Below are 19,612 nucleotides of genomic sequence, written 5' to 3' on the forward strand. Positions count from 1 at the left end.
TCATTTAACCACAGCTGTACTTTGCTAATGCACAAACAGTGTACTCAATCACTGCAGTCCTGCAGCTCCTTAATAACACAAGCACTTCTGCTTTCTCCTACCCTCTGGGGTCTTTAGTTTGATGATGTTTTCGTCAATATCTGTTTCTATGAAAAAGAATAGCCACTGACACGTTCTAAAAGCTCCCTTTGACGTTAAGACTTTGTGAACAAGTGCTACATCTGCACCTTTAAGACGACACATTGAAGATATGAGGTAGAAAACGACTGCAAAGCTGTAAACCTCTCCTGTTGGTATGGCACAAATGAATGGAGTAGCCATTTGACTAACCGTATCAGCCAGACATAGACAGGGCTTATTAAGAAGTACTAACAGTAAGACAGAGTGCAGAATTGAGCACAGGAACTGCATTTCACACCACCATCCTTTTTAAAACAGCACCATCTGCAGGGTACATGCTGCCTCCAGGAGCGGAGACAGGGGAGACAAGGGAGAAAGGATCAGATACATTACTGTTGTATAGGTGTTATTTCCATACAGTTGAGCTCAGGCAGCCCTGAAGTATTAATCTACTTTATTGAGCTTAGCAGGAATTGTGGTGAGACAAATAAACTACAGTTCATCACCAGTCTGAATAAAGACAAAATGGTGGTTAAATCTGTATGCACAAGTGACGAAAATAAATGTTTGCATATATGTGCATATCAGCATACCACGCTATCAAAAGGGGCCCACTTTTTGACAATTAACATTTGCATGACCCAGCTAAAAAACCCTGCATGACCCATTTGCATGACCCTGCTTAAGCCAGTCTAAAGGGTCATTCATACCTAAGCATGATAACTATAATAACTATATTAGCATCCATACCAATGGACAATAATGCGCACGCTGCAGTTATTTCAACGTTAGTCTCAGCCTCAGACGTCACGCCCACAGAGAGTTAGCTTAAACGTCTGATGCATATGGCACACTTATCTGGAAACGCTTACGGAGTTTTAAAGACACCCTCTGATTGGTTGAATTCTACAGAAGGATGTCGGCGAGATGAGTGTGTTGCGTTGTTTAACAGTCTGCCTGGAAACAAATGCCACGACTCGTGGAAGAAGAATACCGTCACTGTGACAATTAGTCAATTTGGCTGCTCCATTGTTGCAGTAAACTTGAACAATATTCTTTAATTTATAGATGCAGGCCAGTCTGTTATTGCAGGGACTTCATCTTTACATTTTCACGCCCCAAACATGACACGGAACAAAAAACTGCGATTGGTTATCATTAATGTCAGTCAAATGAAAGCTGCGATAGAGTCCAGACCTTCTGCCGCAGGAAAGGAGAAGTCCCTTTCAAACCAAGCAGCTTTTTTTCCTGGTCAATGCAAAAAAATTCACATGACCAACAAAATTTTTCCGGCCTTAACCAGTTTAAACCAGTTAACCAATTTTAGACCCATTCACACCAAGAACAATGGCTAAAATTACCAAAATAAAATTTTAAAAACCAAATTTAAAACAATAGCAAAGGCCACATAACAACTATAATGATAATGGCACAGAGGAACAATATTGTTTAAATCAGCTCTGAACCACTTCAAGGAACGAAAACAAAAACCAGAAACTAACAAAATTTGAGAAGGAACATAAAGAAGAAATGAAACGTTAAAAAGTTCTGAACAGAAATGCTTATTTGAAATTACCATTAACAAGTTAATAATGTGAATTTATCTTTCTGTTTAAGTCAACCAATCATGAATTCAAATAGTACAGCCTATGCAAATGTGACGCTGATGCATCATTAACGTGAGTTAAACGTGCAGTAAGCAATTTTTCAAAAAACGCTGTTGAAAAGTTGGTCAAACTGAGCACCACAACAAACATGTAGCCAATCAGCATTATGAGGTGCATGATGGTGGAGGACAAAGATTGAGCTGGAGGGAGATTTGATGACTTTGAAGACTATTTAAAGAGAGATGAGAGACAATCCAAAAGAGAAAATCACTAGAAAAGAAGGGTTATGATCAACCAAGAGCTTTAGACATCACTTTAATATTAGAAAAGCTTTCCAGTGCAGGAGAGACCCACACGGGTGCCGGGGTTGTGTCGTTTCTGCTCCATACATGAGTAACATTGGTTTTGCAGTTTCACAGAACCAAGAAATGCTGTTGTTGTAATGTTAGCCATAGTTACAGGACAGTTTGTCTGGAGCTGCTGTGCTATTGGCAACTAAACCAACTCCTGCGTTGTATTTACTCTTGTGTACTGTATGTGATTTTTTTTTTGTGCTTCCTTCATTGTTCTTTCATCCCTCTTTATTTATTTTTTGTGAAGCATTATTTTGCTTTGCTTCTGCTATAATAAATAGACATCCACTCTTGTATGTATAATGGAGGCCAGTGACACTAGACTAGAGAATGCGGTGTTTAGCGACCCTGTTAGCACAGCCTCGGATGCTGGCGATCAGGGTTTGAGGCCAGCTTGGAGCGAGGCTGTTAGGTGCAGGTTTGTAAAGTATTTGTGAATTTCGGAAGCAGAACATTAAAGAGGGGGTGGGTTTGTTTTGGTTGATTTCAAAAATCAACAGTGTTCAACAATTCTGGGAGATCACATACTGCACATTTAAATGCCCACTCTCAGTTGTCAAGTCATCCCGTGGTGTGTTTTGAAACTAGCAAAAATTGCAGGTTAGAGTAAAAAAATGATTTAACGCTTTTTTTATAGTAGTTAACTTTTATAAAGGTAGTATTGTGGCTTTATGTATAATCAGACACTTGAGTGTCGTTATATTATAAAATATTTTAAAATCAAGCTCAAATGGAGTTATGGGGTTTTTCACCAGTGAATGGAAATTTGTGTTTTGTCTGTCATATGGTCACATTTGAGGCAGTAAGAGCTTCACATTTGGTTTTTATCAACTTACAGGTTATAAAGGTTATTGTAGCTATGTATAACCATTTTTGGAACGATAATGCTACAGAAGGAACGCAGAACAGAAACGGTAAAATACTAATTCTGCTCAGAGTGAACCGATTTTTTTTTTCTCCAATGGTAAATATGATTTTAACTTTTTATTGTTCATCAGCAGGGGAAAAAAATATTCTAAAAGTGCTTCCAATGATTTTTTAACTCTGTTATAGTTTTTTGTGTATAGTTAGTTGCGGTTCTTTTTCAATTTTTAAAGATTTTTGGATTTTTTTAAAGGAATGGGACTTAAGTTGGTTGAATTAAACTGGTCATCTAGCCTGACCAACTGGTGTTACCAGTATAAGCCACTATATCAAAACCAACTAAGACCAGCAGACTAGCTTAGCCTAGTTTAAGATTTTGTTTTTGTTGGTTTCCACTGAATGACAGGGCCACCCTGACGTTAGCGTGGGGCAAAGGGTCCAGACTCAAGGGTCCACGCAGCTGCTGTTTTACAACATATCCATCTCTCTCCCTGCTCCAGGCCTCATGTCCACATTCATTACCCTCACTTTTATAATCCTGTAAACATACTTCATGGTGTTTTCGTGGAAATTTAATTACTTTTACAAGGTGACAAGACTCCAAACTAGTTTGATTACCTGGACAGCAATATACGGCAAAAATATGGTAGAAACATTGTCGCCATATTAAGGCCCGCAACACACCTCCACATCAGCTTCCAACCAGGTCAGTCAACCACAAACAAAGCCTGCAAAGCAAAAAAGACACATGCACTCCGTCAACTACAAGATAGATTAGATGGATAGAAAATAGATTCACTTCTCCATCTCATTATGCAGTATATAAAAACATAAAAAATAAAAAAGGTTAATATGGAGGGTTTGTGAGATCTTTAAAAGAAGTTGACATTTCCCTATTTTCCCTCAAAACTGCAGTTCATCAAAAAGCTCAACAAACCAGAGACGGAAAAGCCTGTTGACAGGCGCTTTTGCATTGATATTCTCGCCGTCAGTGAATTTTACAGGCTAATTATAAAATAATGTTTGCTTTGAAGCAGATTTGCCTTTCATTTTTTTTTTCTTACAGAGACGCACACATAATGTGCATATCTTCTGTTTTTATATCCCTCAGGTACACGACTAACGGGCCTAAAATGAAATTCAAGCCATACATCTAGGGTAAGCACCAGCAATGTTATTCAATGAGAGCCAAGTCAAATGAGGAGCTGTCAGTCAGAGGGGGATAAGGAGGTTCAAAGGCTGCATGCTGCCGCAACTTTTACAATACAGTTAACCAAGCACTAACTACGCTTGGCACTTTTCGCACAAATGAAAGAACTTTTTTAACTGCGGGTCTTTTTTCTGTAGACAAACACTGAGGTACATCGAGATCCAAATTAGATCTCGGTAGCATTGACATACTTTCCCACTCCCAGGTACTGGATGCTTCATATATGATTAATTAATTGAGGCAGGCTGCCATCTGTGTTTTAACTGATTAAATAGTGCACAAAGTGGGATGCACCTTTTGATGTGATCCTTTGGGGAACCTGTGCCGGCTTTGTGTTTCTACCTTGAGCACAATACTGCAGCATCTTCCTCAGCCAGTTCAAAGTCTCTTTAATTTGCGAAGAAAGGGCACAGAGGCATTAGAGGTGCTTTAAAATCCTGCCCATCTCCATCGGCTCTGGCGGATTCCTTTTATGAGAGCATTTTTCACAAAGATCCAGGCTATTCTTTCACTCGCTCATGCATTCATTCACTTGCTCATTTGTTCGTTCATTTCCTTTTTTGAACGGAGGCCTCCATCTGGCCGGGTATAAAAAATTGATTCCAGTAAAATCTCACCTGAGATCTGTAATGGGGAAAGGCTTTTAAAGGTCACACGTGTAATAAGTTCCGATGGTCTCACTCACTCAGATAATGGCTCTTTAGTCCATCTTGCATTGCTGCTGTCCTGAAATAATGGAGCAATCTGTGGACCATTCAGTACAGTAGTGCTCGAGCTGTAAGGCAGCCAGGCATACAAGTTGGCTTGTGCTTGGGAAATAGTAACCCCAAGAGGAAGCAAAGCTCTGGCCCAACACTTCTATTCCCTCTGCATAGCTATGGTTCACTGATACTCAGTGGCATTACATGAGCCTCATTCAGTCCCCGTACTCCAACTGAGTGAAGGAAATTAGGATAAAGGGGGGAGAAAAAGCTTCCAGTACAGTGCTAAATGATGAGCTCCCCGATAATTGTCCTCACTGCAAATTAATTAGCTTTCAATAGGCACCCAGTATAGTCGTAAACCACGTTCATAATCGAATGGAAATTGCGCCCTGATTGCCCTAAAATAGAATCACTGTGTGATGATATATTCCATTTTATGTTAATTATGAGGGATAAGCTACCATTCTTGATGAAGTCCGTAATTGAAATGTTAGCCCTAAATCCAAGTATATTGCTTTCTTCCCCCTCCCTGATACTTACAAGGCTATTCTAAATAATGTTTGGATCACATTTAGTAACGATGCACTGATCATGAATTGGCGATTACGATACTGCTTTTTTAAGCAAATGTATTTGTTGCTTACATTTAACTGTCCTTAAAAAAATATCTGTAGCCATTTAAAATTAGAGGCAACAGCTGCATTTTAAGCATGATCCAAACAAAGATGCTACACACATTGATTCATGATTTGAATTAGATTGTATGATTTCAAGCTTTAAAGCAAAAACAGAATGGTTTTAGTTTTATTTCGGCCAATTCTATTTCAGATTTGTACACAAACAGCATTACCAGCAGAGCAAATACAGTACCAGGCACATTATAATACGCAAAGATCTGTCACTACTTCCACAACTTAAAAATCCTCAAAGATTCAGTAGTATAGCCACACGACAGACAATGTGTGTTAACATGATATTAGAGAGAAAAAAATAGAAATTCCTGATAACACTATTTAAAGGTGACGTAGTTACATAAAGCTACATGTACTTATACTATAGTACTAGAATAATAACACTTAATTATGCATAACATTATGAAAATGTTCTAGTGACCACGTCTAAATTTTTCAGTTGGCCAAACTGAATTTCTGTGAATTGTTTCAATTTAATCCACAGATATTCAATTTGGCCAACATTTTTTTTTACATGTGATCAGTCTAGGGATGGCGAAAACTAAACTTTTTCTTGACCGACCACCGAGCCTCATTAGCCAGTTGAAACTGGTTAACCGATTAGTTTAAAATAATTGCCGCGCCTGCAATTTCGCAACTCTGTCGCATCTCTCTATGATCTCTCTGCCGCCCGCTCTCACACACACACTGTCCCGGTGCCGCGGGATCCTCTACAGCGCGAAACATGAGTCCCGCAAACGCGGCGCTGAGGAGCTTGTTTGTAACCGGAGGACAAATGGCTCCTTAGTTTCGAAATGGTTTGGGTAGAAGGTGATCGCGTTGAAAATAAAGGCATTTGTCTAGCGTTAGAAGCTCATTTGAAACATTGCCGCGGCTCATTTAAGAAAATGACAGCTCCGAAGAGATGCCGCTTTAGTTCGAGGTAGTGCTAACAATAATAAAGATGATGATCAACACCTTATGTGTTACCACTGAAATGTAGATGTAATATATTTCCAAATGTAAGGCCATCTTATGCAGAATGACGCTTCAGACTGTCGTCTGCCCTGGCTCTAACCTCGAGTGTTTTAGCCTGTTTACTTTTTGCAAACCTTGTGAGCGTGCAAACCCAAACGCTGTGACCTCATGCCAAATGTTTTTATTGGTTTATTAAGTACAAACAGGCGAGTTATGAAAAATTAAGTGTGAGGGATTTGTTCACTTCACACAAAAAGATTTTGGAATGAGATGGCTAACTGTAGTAGCGTTTAGTCCACTGTCTATAATAGACTAATTTAGAGTCTAACAACTCGCTTTGATCGGTTAACGTTGATACGGTCAACCATCGGTCAAACGGTCATCGGTTAACATCCCTAGATCAGTCACTAGAAAATGTCCAATTGGGGCCTGAATTGTTTTTTACAGTGAAATAGCTAACCCCAAACTAAACCCTAACCATAACCGTAACTCTATAGTAAGTACATTGAGGCTAATTAATATTACACTGTACAGTTACACATTATCTTGAGGTTAAGGTCATTGTTATAGTGTAACTTTTTAAACACTGAGTAATATTAATTAACTAGGCTACATGTATTTACTATAAGGTTAAGGTAGGATTAGGGTTTGGTTTAGGGTAGTGCTGGGCAGGAAACCGGTTCATCCATTAAATATAAACAGCTGCTCTATCTATTTAGTGTATTTGAGAGAGGACCTCTATTAACCTCATATCGTAATGGTAATAACTTTATAACACAACAATAAATAAAACACAAAACTTACTCTCTTTAATACTGCAAATACCACTCGCGATGCGGAAAACTGATGAAATTCCGGAATCCAGTCACAAATGGAGCTTCAGGTTTAAGCAGAAGGTCACATAATTTGGCAATTTTTGTATGAATAGATCAAAAGTATGGCTGTGCAATTAATCAGATATCAATAAGGACTAGTGTCTGTGAATATTAAAGCTCAAAGACTGCAATTGAAATTTAGCTTGTCTGTGAATGAGCACCGCAGTTTCGCACTGAAGCGTGTGGCAATCCTGATGATTGCAGCGTCTGCTGTCTCACTATACAAAGGCACATGAAGTTCATCTGTAGGGTCACAGTCACTTAATAAACATTTCACCATTTAATTTGATAAAATGATCGACATCTGTTGTTTCATACGCACACAGGAAATCAAGGGTCTTGATTGATCAAAATAAAAGTTTAGTATAAGTGTATTTCGATTTAGTTTTAGTTTAGGGCTCAATTCTCAGTATTAATTGTTACTTATATTACTAGGATATTGTCTGTTTATTACAACTTATAAAGCACTAATGCCTTTTTCTGCATTCCCATATTCTAAATCCCTTAATCCTACTAAATACCAAAACTTAATAGCTTACTAATTATTTAGGTGTTTAGGTGTTTATTGAGGCAAAAGTTGTAGTTAATAATAACTATAATAATAACCCTAATCTATAGTGTGACCAAAATATGAACGTTTTAACAGAAGAATTAATGTGCTTTTATGGAATTATTAGCTTTAAATTTCCTCCAAATACTGGTCCCATTTTCTTCTACTGCAAGCGCCCTAGTAAAAGTTTTCATAATCAAAATTATGCCACAAATGTTATTGATCGATCTTAATTGTATAGAATTTGGAATATTCCTTTAACAATGTCTTAGAACTGAATCTCTGCTCCAATGTCCACTGATTACATTTATCACATGGGCTACCAGCTGTTTGAATTAATCCTACAATGGTGAATGATGAGTGTGGGCTCATTATTCATTCTTGGTACATCCTAAAGGCATCATTTCTAGGGTCTAATATTAACCCAAACGTCATGCCAGAACACTGTGGCATGGTAAAGTCAGGAATTTACTAGTCCCAGCAATACATTTGGCAAGAAATTCCTGAGCTCGCATTGCAAATTAGTGGTGGAACATTTCAATGTCAGCCAACCAGCACAGAGAGCATGAAACTGCCTTATATAGCTCTATTTGCTTCAGACTACAATCATGACCTCAGTATGGACAATTCTTTGAGAAAGCACCAGAGCCACAACAGACATCTTTAAAAAAGAACAACATAGTAATTCACTCTACATAATGGGACAAAAAAGCTCTGTCTTATCCTCATTTCCTCTACTGAGAGGAAGGCTGCATTATAATCACAACTTTGAAGCTCAGCTACTCCATGTTTCAATGTTCCCTATAAATACATTTTATGATATTTGAAAGAGGAGTGTTTAGCAGAGTGTACAGAATATGAAAAACTGACAAAAAAAGGGAAATGTATTGTAATTGATTGTTACCAAAGATTACTTTCTGTGAGACAACACGTAATGATTGCAGAACTGCATCTGACTGCTGGGAGTGCTGCATGGAAGAAAGCATTGCTTTTAGCATCACACATTTCCGCTGGCATTCAGCTCCAAAAACAATTATTGCACTTTGTTGTTTTGTCTCCAACTCTTAACTTGCCAAGGCACAGCTTTGGTAGCTCTTCTTTCCAGACGCATGCTAAAAACTCTCTCTTAGCTCTAGCAATTACAGCCAAATTTTTCGACACCTTCTTCAAGTGATTTCACATCAACAGCAGATGCATGTCATCGCTCTCACCATCCGCTCCTCACTACCCAACACAAAGAACTATGACAAACTGTCAAGCAGCCGACTACATGGAAATGAAGCAATTAAAATAATGCCACATTACAGTTTTCACTGAGGACCAGCATCTGGCGTTTTAAGACATTAGCTTACATAAGCAGGGGTGGTTCTAGTTCCTTTTTAGGGGGGCTTCAGCTCCCTTTGTCTGCCATCTCAGCCCGTCTAAAACTATAATCATCTATCTGAAAGAGTGATGCTTTCTCGAGAAAGTTTTTCATGTGTTTTTAAGTCTAGTCTTTTTCAAGCATTCAAGTGATTTTAGGACACTCACGTGCTGTGATAGATCATTTCTGTGCGTGCACACACCTGAAGCGTGCACACAGAAAGCCGCCTCTCAGACAGCATGTGAGTACCAAATTGAGTTCTCTTTTGCATCTTCTTTACACAAAAATATGTCACAATGTATGCCTTGACGAGTATTCAAGTTAACATAAGCAGTTAACGGCTTAGTTCACTCAAAAATAAAAATTTGCCCATGATTTACTCACCCTAAAGTCGCCCTAAGTGTATATTGTTAAGGCCCGCTCGTGACCGCAACAAAGATGGGATCACCACAAACATTCTTCTTTCAGTCACTTCAATCAGTTATATTAAAAATGCATTATGAAACTTTATAATGGCAGTGAATGTTGCTTCATTTTTAAAAAGTCCATAAAAGTGCATCTGTCCATCATAAAATCTTTTTAAATCAAGATAAATACAGTAGAAGAAAATAAAACTAGAGAATTAGATGAGAGAAAGACTATTACAGCTTATGGGAAAGAAAAGGGCTACCACTGAAATTCAGGTTTAACAGAAGCAAAGCTAGAAACCTAATGTCTATGGAAATCATGAACAATCAGAAATGATTTTTTTAATCAGCATCTTCTATATAGTTGATTCATCAGAGGCTCCTTTTTTAGAGGAGACATGTGAAGCCACAGGGCTGGCTGCTGCAACTTCTCAACCTTTTTGGTGACAGGTTTTATGAGCCTAATGCAGTTTGTGATGTATAGCATAATAACCTCTCTGACTGTAGGGCCCAGCTCCTAATATCAGCTGGCTTGTGTATCAGGCAAAATTATTGTAATGAGACCCTATTTCCATATAACAGTGAAATGAGTTCATTATTCTAAGTTATATTGGTGGAGTAACCGAAAGAAATTGATGCTTTTATTTGGGTGGAATTGGATTCTGGGCATAAATAGAATTAAGTAAAGTTGCAGATAGAAAAAAAATGCAATAATAATTATATTGTAGTTATCAAAAGGTCATCACCGGCGGCCCCCCCTCCCTCGCATGTCCCTCCAATCTCTCCCTGCATATTTCAAACGGAGGTGCTCTTGTCAGAACATTTGCGATTATTCCGGTCGCGATGCCTGTACAGTTATTGAAATTCTGTTGCATGTCAATTTCACCACAAAAAAAGCAATTGTTAGACCGTGTCCTTGCATCGAACACCATTTCAAACATCTCCTTTGAAACACAAAACATTCGCACGAGTATGCCATCCATCACCGACATGCCGACACGAGCAAGATTTGGTGGATTCCACGGAAGGCTTGCGGTACCCCTTTATCACCCGTGTTGATCATTCGCATTCCTAATTGCATTTATTTCTTTCAAGGTAACCTTTACATCAACCCGGTGTGTGGCTGCAGCAGCACTATTCAAAAAGCCAGTCGAGAGCAGCGCTGCAGTGTATCCTCTTCATCAGCTGATTATGCTATCTATCAGCCACAGCTGTCAATGCTCATTTAAGAGCTCTGCCAGACCCTCCGAGTGATGCAGTCGAGTGTAACCCTGCTGATTGCTGTTTTGTAATCCAACACCTTACCCTGTTCCTTCCTGGAACAAACATTGTAGCCCCTTTAAATATAAAATTCATAGGCCTAAGCTCTGCTGTTGAAGATGGGGGTGCAGGGGGTAAATCCTAATTACAAACACATTGCCATCGAAGAAAACATTGTTTTTGTTGTTGTTGTTGGGGAAAGAAACAAACAGAGTGGAGAAGAGAGAGAGAGAGAGAGAGAGAGAGAGAGAGAGAGAGAGAGAGAGAGAGAGAGAGAGAGAGAGAGAGAGAGAGTCCACACAAGTCCAAATTCTTTTCTATGTTGCCAAGGCACGCTTGGGATGCTGGCAGCTACAAAGATTCAATTATACAAAGTGCAAAAAATAATTAGAAAAAAATAATAGCACTTAAAAAACAGGCCCCTCCAGAAATTGCGTAGAACAATAAATCTGTTAATTAGCTCATTAATATTCAATTGGGGTCAGTGGACTTAATGGAACCTTTTTCATGGGCCAAGGAAATGTTTAACACTCAGTTCTTCCTCCGCTGGCTCCTATTATCAACTATGCACAGGCGAGTCTTATCAGCGCTCCAGATGGTGGAGAACAATGCCGACCCATTATCGTCCCACCGCAGCGTGTGTGCCTTGTAACCGGTGTGTGGTTGAGACAGTGAAGTATAGATACTGAGGCATTTAGTGTAATTGATATGTGGTATATATCGTATTGTTTAGGCCCTGTTTGTTTGCTCCGCTGCTATTCGAGGCGAAAAGGGAAGGCGAAGATGGATTCTCGGTGCTGCAGTTTCAGGGGGTTCTCTCTACAGGTCACAGATAACTTGTCAACACCAAGGCTGGTGTAAAATGCATCAAAGCTAAAACTCCTGGGCGCAGAAAAGAGTGAAAACGAGAGAGAGGCAGAGTAAGGTTTTGTTTGTGCAAAACAGAGAAGCCATTGTCAGCCATTAGCATGCGCTCAGCCTGATGTTTTATTCAACAAGTGTGATGAGGAAAGTTGTCTAGGCGCAGATTGAGCTCCTCGCTGTTGTTGAACTGTTTTAAAGGCTATTATGAGCTTATTGTCTGCCTTCCTCTTAGTCAAATCGCATTGCGCACCAACGGCAAAAGGTCAAAGGAAACATAATAACAGTACCAAAGTGACGTGAAGCGTTTGAATGCTTCGAAACGTAATATTTTTCATACTCTCTGCTTATGAAAGCTCTCCTGATGTCTCCAGCATGGAGACAAATCTTTGAGAAAACGCAAGCTAAATGAATCAATAAGGGCCGAGAGCACAACCGGGTTAGCTGACACATATTAATAGCAACTGGTTATTTGGTGTAGGACACAAAAACGTCAGACTTCTGCACAGCTCAATAAACACCTAATGCAGTAACAGAGCATATTGTTCATTATTTCTGATGTGAGAGTATGAGAAGACTATGAATTTTCTTATAAACACCGCGGCTTCTTTCAATCGTCTCCGTTTCTCAGTCGGGACAGAGAGACATTTTTATCATTGCTTCTTCAACTTGACACTAAAGAGTGAAGGCACAATCATCAAATCTTGTATCTTGCCACCAGATAGTAGAGGAAGATAACTAGTCTTTGATGAGGTCACTTTCTGTGTCAGGTGCTCTGAACTCATGAGGACCTTCACTTCACTTTCACTTATTAAGAGCTGACAGACTCACAGCACTTAAAGTGTGTTTGCAGAAACCTTTGTGATCCCATTTCATATTGAGCTGGGAGTGTAAGTGTCTAATATTTGGTATTCCGTTATGTTTGATTAGACATGTAACCACCTTACATCACTAACTGTACTGCTATTGACCAAATGCACTGAAGGAGTTTTGCAACACAAGTTGAGTTTCTACTTTGATGTGGCACATCATCCACACATGGCATGCGACATGTTTAAAAAATGAAATATCTTGGCTGATCATTTGGAGAGGGTTGTAATGCTTTCAAATACTAGGTCAAAAGCATCAATATGTAGAGAGTGCTATAGTGGAACAGTTATATGTTCATGCTGCTCTAAGGAGATCCAAAAAGACTACCATACACAAAAGCCTTTAGGTAAAATAAGTATTCGGATTTTAGCTTCCCTGAAGAATAATATGCAAGCATACTACTCTTATTTATGCCTTTTATAGATATGACAGAAATAGTAAGAGTAGTATAATGACAGCATGCACTTTAAATTCAGCCAGAAGGTCTCACAACACAGCTGACACTGATAAACATCAACCTGATCACTTTCAAAAGTCTTTGCAACTGACAAAAACTGAAATAAAAATAAATAAAAGACATTAAAAAGCAAAACAAAGGCACTAAAATTGGCTGGTCATGGCTGACCAGACTAAACATACTTCTACTCAGAGCCGAACAGCCCTATAAACTCACTACGCAAGGGCCCCGCAATTTACTTAAGGCACCTCCCCCTCGTGTCAAAGCGCGTCAATCAACGTTGTAAACATTGATGATAAAATTAAGCGAAATTATCCTTCTGGCCATGAAAAGAGGGAAAAAACACCACGAAAGTGAATTGCAGGAACAGCAATCAGGTAAACTTGTGTTCTCTCCTCTCCAAGTTTGATGTCAGCAAATAACAGTAAAGTTAAGTTGATGTGCATCTCTCTTCTGTTGTCTTGCTAAGCTGGACAGGCAGGCTATGCATCTCTTGGTCTGTCTAGATAGCTAATGCCAGCCGCTTTCAGGGCTGTGTTCTGTGTCTTTGTGCCTCAGAAATAAAAGTAAATTGTTTTTTTTGTTTTTTTTTTGTTTTGTGATAAACGGCAACGGTGTTCGTTTACTGCAGCTCGGAAAAGATCCACGTCGCGCATGAACATACGTTCATATGCGCGTACACGAAATGAAACGTGTATTTTCCAGCAGAAATATCTGTGTGGATACCAGACCGACAGAACAATATATGGGCATGATGGTCCTCCTCCTCATTAAGTGCACATAGGATACATAACAAGACAATGATTATCTAGTCTTAGTCAATGTTTAACTCTTAACTACTGCACAAATTATGCAAGATGGAAAGCAATGTATTGACAATTTGACATTGATTGACTATTGATTTATAGGCTATATTGAATGTAAAATGTTGATATTAATTAGCTGGACATACTGGTCAATATGGATGCACATCCCTCATTAAATAATAACAATAAATCAAATATTGCTTTAACATGCATAATATAAAACACAGTTGCATCCTATGGCAAGCCATTTTAGCTTTTATTCATTCACAATTTATGCATTTTTAATGTCAATAAATAAATGTTTACTATTTAAGATATGAATTCTTGATATTAGGTATGGAACTTTTACTAGTAACAATGTCTTTTTGATATCAGAGATTACATGTTCACTTGTACAAAAGTGAATTCTTGATATCAACAATGATGTCATCACTCACAGATTCTTGATATCTGAATCACTAGTTTGTTAAACATTACAAGAGCCAACCCATAGTATAAATAGTATTTTATTTGAAAATGTATAAAAGGAAATCTGGGGGAGCCAGTTTGAATGGGTCTGATGCTGCTTATAAATTGTTTTATCTATAATTTGCAAGTGCTATGCTTAATTTTGTACGTAGAGGAGATGCTGGATCATCTGCCAGTACAAGCACAGACCCAGATGATCCACATCCAGCCTCAGCCAGTACTACCACAGACCCAGTACAGCCTGATTCACCAACAGTAAAGCCGTCTTCTTCAGCAAGTACTATCTTAAGATTCTATAGAAAATAATCTTCAATAAATATTGTTTATTTGAACCTCATTCTTTGACTGTTTTGTTGCACACACAAACAAACACATTGTCTGCTGTATGTATTTCTATGTTTGTTTCCTATTTAATTGGTGGTTTTAAATGGAAAAGTTTCCTATTTGTTTATTAAAATGTTAGAAAGGAAATGAGGGTCAGGAGTGATGATCGGAATGGAATAACAATGATTCTGAACAGTTGAATAACACAATAAATGTATGCAAAAAATGTAAGCACCCATTTTTCCTTGTATAAGTCATCCAGTAATAGTGTAGCACTTGTACTGTGTAGGTTTGTGCTTGACACTAATTTACAGAGAAAAATGTAAGTTGTACCATGCAAATTTGGGAACATTATAAGAAGTAAAAAATTAAATTAAATTAAACTGAAATATAAATACTATATGAAGTTTTAAAAAAAATACTGCTTAAGTGTAACTACATTTTTAAAAAGTATTTAACGTTCTTTATTATAAGCTAAATACATAAATGAGCATCCCTTCCTGCCATGAGATTATTGTTGTCCTGCCGAGTGAATAAACTGTTTTGCTCTGTAAGATTAGCATGAAGCTTACTCTCTATTAACTTTCTCTTTCCTCCATCCCTCACATGTGCAAGATAAATGTCAACCATAAGAAGGCATGCCTCTCAAATCCCAAATGGGGTCTCACTTTTGAGAAAAACAAGGTGAAACATAAAAGCAACAACCACTTTACCTCTGTCTCAGCTTGAAGTAAAGACTTTATGGATTTTTCACTGAGATAAAAGCGGGAGCATTTTGTTCTAAGCATGCTTGTTTATTGACACCGTTCAGCATGCACAGTAAGATTATTTCAAACTGTATTATCTTTTTAGTCGCTTGTAAAATTTCAATTTTACTTTGCTTTATCTCTGTGGAGAATATCTATGAGGGTTGCGCAGAGGGTGAAGGACTTAGTGGAGATTTTCGTTCACCCTTTTGCTCAGGCAGCTTAGTGAAATGAAATACAAAAACAACAACAGGGAGTCAGTGGGCATGGCAGTGACCAGTAATGCCAAGGCTTCTCTGAGGAAGATTGAAGTGGCCTGCCATTGCTTTATAACTGATGGAGAGATATGATGGAGAGCTATCGCTCACACACAATGTGTTCAATCTCGTGTTAGCATTAAAAAACTTATTTACGCAATCCAGTGGATTTAATATGGCAAAACTCTCATTTTCACAAAATTGTTATAGCCCATAGAATGTTTTATGAATATCGATGCATGCAATATATCAAAAGAAAGAGCTGACCTTCTTCTTTAAAAAACGAACAAACAAACAAAAAACGTTTTATTCATGATTTTTTTTTTTATCAACACTTTAATATGGGTAAGTTTGATTTAAAAAAAAGTAACTTTTTAAACAAAAAGCTGAGAAAATCACGTTTTTGTGAAAGACTGTATCCAGATCCAATTAAGAATGATGATCAAACACAGATGGATTAGAATGAGTCCATCAACACCCCTAATGCTTGCACAGTCTTGTAGCTCGTCCTGGGTCCACATTTCATTCAGTAACATTAGATCTTTTTGATTTCTATAATGTTTAAAGGCCCACTTAAACAAGTTTTTAGCTTTTAGTATGACTGTGTTAGCCTTAAAGTTATGAATAAGCTGGTATGTTCCAAAACAATGACAACATTTGCATTTAGGAGATATAAGCATTCAAAATGTACAGTCTCTCAGTTCTGTTAAAATGAATCTCGGATTTTGATGACATCATCGCAGACTTCACCTTCTCATCAAATCTTCTGTCCAATCAAAATGCTCTCTAGAATCTAAAGCCCGCCCCCTATGCTTCTGAAGCTGCGGCTGAAATCGGTCAGTTGTTCACACATTTACTAATTTCTACATGGTGAAAGGCACATAGCACACTATATAGGTGATAGGAACGATTCAGTGTAAATATGCTTTCATTTGAGGTGAATGAAGTCTGTTTTTACGTTAGTTTCACACACCGCAGCAGTAAAATAAAGAAAGAGTATTGTAATAAAAACATTTTCTCCTTAACCTTTTTCTGTTCCTGTCGCCTAAGAATAGAATAGCAAAAAAACGAACCGAAATGGATTGAACCGTGGAATAACTGCATTGTTGCATCCCTTATATGCATATGATTACATGTGATCACTTCTTTTGATTACATGTGATCACTTTTACTGCGTCTTTCTCGCATGTGTTTGGATCAGGAGATTCAGTACTCATTCAGAGGATGCATAACAGCGCCCCCTAGTGTCTAACAGTGAAAACACAAAAATTCTGTTTTTTGGTCGGGAAGTTTCTCTAAAATGTTCATGTTGTTTTTTTTCACCTTAAAGGTTTAGTTGGGTCAGAGATCATTCTTCCGCCTAAACTCGACTCTCATATGCGGCCATTACCGGAAGAAGCTGGTGATTATGGTTTATAAAGTTATAATTATGGATATTTTTCTTACAAAAACACATTGCTTCACTGCAGAAAGGCCTTTATTAACTTTTATGAGGATGTGTTTATTTGCATGGGGTTCAAGGTCTGAGATACTAGTATTCACTTCCATTATAAAGCTTGGATTGGAAGAGCCAGGATTTTTTATATATAACTGATTGTGCTTAGCTGAAAGTCATATACACCTAGGATGGCGTGAGGGGGAGTACTATATACTTGGCTGGGTGGTTAATAACACATTTTTCTGTGGTATGACAAGCTCAGAACACGTATTTAATTTTGACTTTACAGAAACTTTAATTATAATTTAGCTTATACAACTTCACTTGGAAATGTATGTGCTTGTAACTTACAAATACATTATTTCCCACTCCAGTTTAAGGCTGAATGCATCTCAAAATGTAACTTCTGTGACTTTATATCTAATAATGTGACATAATTTCTCATTTTAAACAAACTATCTTACAAATATTTTTTCTGATACTCTGATGGGCTTCCATAAATATGATGAACTGCAGCATATACATGTATAAATACATTACATTATATATTATTATCTATACATTACTTAGCCTAAATTATATTATTTCAAGATAATATATATTGCTGAATAAAAAAGAGCCAATCATTCCATCATTACCCGGGCACCTCTGGCTGAGCTTAAGGAGTGGAGCTCATCATTAAAGCGGTGTTTTCAGTCTCTCTTCATCTCCTAGCTCACTTTCACCTCTCTGACAGCAGAGCCATTATCCAATCAATTCTCTAGTGCTCCAACCCCCAACATACACACACATTTAGGATCCAGACACAAGGGCAACCTAGAGAGCAGAGCTGTAGGCAAAAAAGGAGACCCCCTCCTGCTGAGTGCAATTGGGATTTGAGAAAGTTAAACACTTTCCCAAGCACAAATTCCAGCCTGGGCAGCAGTGTGGAGATCCCATTCTCCTCACAGCACACTTCGGCCTACCAGAGGTCATCTCCATCACCAGCACTCCTCTCAAACACACACTAACGTATAAACAGACTCCTCCTTACCTCCCTGCTGGTGTGGTGGTCCTGAGCCCTCAAACACTGCTGTCAACACTTTTACAGCCGCCCTTGACTTTCACACGACTCGCAGATGCTAAAGGAGTTGAAGGACAGATATGTCAAAATGAAAAGGTGATATCAGACAGAAGGGATACATGGGGATCTAGTGTCATTACTTTGGGAATGACTATAATCAGGGTACAGGTGATTCTTACGGCATAACACATCAGAAGAATAAGGGTTGTGTTACATCAATTGAGCATTTCAATTACCTCTTCATTTCAAAACATCTGACTGAGAGAGAATGAGATAAATACAGTATAGAGTGAAATAAGGCAATATATAGGGTCAAAGGCAGATTAAAATCTGTTTCTAAAGGACAGGCAGATTCTAGCATGTTTTCAGTGGCTAACTTTACTGTAAAAATTTTAACCTATGAATGTGCTTTATGTGGTAACATCTAAATTAATTTATTTGAATTAATTTAAAGGTGTCATGAACTGGCTTTTTTATATACTGTTGTCTGAGGTCAACTAATGACTTTTGTGTGGTTACATAATAAATAATAATAATAGATTTTATTTATAATGCACTTTTCATTCCGAAGAATCTCAAAGTGCAACAGAGGGGGGGGGGGGAGAATAACAACAAAAAATGAATAACAAGTAAAAATATAGAATACTACAAACAGTCAACCAACACAGAAAACTGAACAGAAACAGAGCTGATGGTGAACAGAAACAGAGCTGATGGTGAACAGAAACAGAGCTGATGGTGAACAGAAACAGAGCTGATGGTGAACAGAAACAGAGCTGATGGTGGACAGAAAACAGCTGATGGTGGAAGTCTCTGTTAGCTCCGCAGCACACTGTGGTCCACTCCATGTTTCAGATTTCTCCCAGCGGCAGTGTCCCGATGACATCGCCGAGGCACGACAGCTGAAAACCAGATGATGGGTCTTCTTCATGATGATTCAAACGATGGGGATCGCTGCAGCACCATGCAGGATGCAGAACATTCCTCCGGGCACTTCTGTGGACACATCGGGGCCGGCGCAGATGTCCAAGCCGCTCCACGGTCGCAATGCAGGACGGAACAGCGGCGCAGCCGAGAAGCAGAACATCCCAACATCATGCCGGACGCCGACGACGAGAGCCCGGATGACGCTAGCCCGGTGCAAACTTCAGCTACCATGCAGCCCAAGCCCAAAGAAGACCACCAGTGAGCACCCGCGGCGAGAAACATCAACCGCAGAACCAGAAACCAACCGCAGCAATTCAAACGTAAACATTAGAGAAGCGGTTGAAAACGGCGAAACGACGAACAACGACCTCTCAGTAGCTGCCAGCAATCAGCAACAGTCCCAATTGTAGCTCTGACTGTTAAACTAGTCACA

The 19,612-nt window shown here is 38.6% G+C and overlaps 1 long non-coding RNA gene across 3 annotated transcripts in view; it reads right to left on the reverse strand.

Annotated features, from left to right (window-relative positions):
- Positions 1–19,612, reverse strand: part of LOC137084762 (uncharacterized) — a 138,595-nt gene that overhangs the window by 103,733 nt on the left and 15,250 nt on the right. For 2 of the 3 annotated variants that reach the window (XR_010906794.1, XR_010906796.1), the window contains exons 2-3: positions 18,223–18,310; positions 3,563–3,672 (exon numbers count right to left, since the gene is read on the reverse strand). This is a non-coding gene — a long non-coding RNA (uncharacterized lncRNA). The remainder of the gene's footprint in view (positions 1–3,562; positions 3,673–18,222; positions 18,311–19,612) is intronic. The other variant, XR_010906795.1, reaches the window with a different exon arrangement.

This window comes from Pseudorasbora parva, chromosome 1, assembly GCF_024679245.1.
Source record: "Pseudorasbora parva isolate DD20220531a chromosome 1, ASM2467924v1, whole genome shotgun sequence".
NCBI lineage: Eukaryota > Metazoa > Chordata > Actinopteri > Cypriniformes > Gobionidae > Pseudorasbora > Pseudorasbora parva.